Source organism: Microtus ochrogaster, linkage group LG4 (genome assembly GCF_000317375.1).
Source record: "Microtus ochrogaster isolate Prairie Vole_2 linkage group LG4, MicOch1.0, whole genome shotgun sequence".
Taxonomy (NCBI): Eukaryota; Metazoa; Chordata; class Mammalia; order Rodentia; family Cricetidae; genus Microtus; species Microtus ochrogaster.
In genome coordinates, this window is record NC_022030.1 from 19034021 (window position 1) to 19035092 (window position 1072).

At 38.4% G+C, this 1072-nt stretch overlaps 1 protein-coding gene across 3 annotated transcripts in view; it reads left to right on the forward strand.

Annotated features, from left to right (window-relative positions):
- Positions 1 to 1072, forward strand: part of Znf329 (zinc finger protein 329) — a 10678-nt gene that overhangs the window by 969 nt on the left and 8637 nt on the right. The gene's annotated exons all lie outside the window — the stretch shown is intronic.

A 1072-nucleotide genomic window follows, 5' to 3' on the forward strand; every position in this document is an offset into this window, starting at 1 on the left:
CGAGACAGGGTTTCTCTGTGGCTTTGGAGCCTGTCCTGGAACTAGCTCTGTAGACCAGGCTGGTCTCGAACTCACAGAGATCCACCCGCCTCTGCCTCCCGAGTGCTGGGATTAAAGGCGTGCGCCACCATCTCTCAGCTTTTGTAATTTGAAAGATTTCACACCCACAGCTAAGTTGCTGGCAGAGTTTAGTAGATCGTGACTAAACCATCCATCCAGGTTGTTGAGTTACTAACGTTTTGCTACATTAGCTTTTCTTTCTCTTAAAAACATGTCTACTGTGTTTTATATACACAATGAGTGTAGCACAGACAGGTGTGATACGGGCATATATTAATATAGTGTGTGTGTGGGGGGCTGAATTACTAGAAGTAATATAGTAGATATTGTGAGACTACACTGAAATTTTTTAGTGAAGATTCTCTTTAAAATATGAGCATTTTGTTTTGTTTTATTTTTGTCTTCCACGAGCACAAAGGAGCATAGGTATTCTACCAACCTTCCAGTGGCTACACCACTGGAAAAAATGTTCCTCTTGCGGTGGGGGTTGTAGAGACTTGGTGATTAAGAACACTTAACTGCTCTTCCAGAGGACACGAATTTGGTTTTCAGCACCTAAGTCTTGAGACATACAGTCACCTGTAATTACAACTCCAAGGTACCCATTGCACCGTTCCGACTTAAGAGAGAGCATCCAACATAGATGGCATTCACTCATATGGACACACACATGCACATAATAAAAATAAATGTTAGAAAAAGAAATGTCTCTATCTTTGCCAACAACCCTTAACTGCCCATTATATGGCAATTACTTGTATATGTTTTATTTTTTATTTTTTGTTTTTTAATTTTTTAACTTAATAATAAAAGAATGACATACTGAGTTCGGAGGAAAAATGTCTTCTTTCTCTTTCCCTTCTCTTGTAAGTAAACATTCATGTTTATTTTTTCCTTTGTTCTGAGCCCTTGATCATATGGTCTGCTCAGTCCAATCCAGAAAGTTTTCTGCAAAGAAACCTTACTGGGATGAGCTTGGTATGTTTTATTTTTTAAAAATAGTTTTGATTCA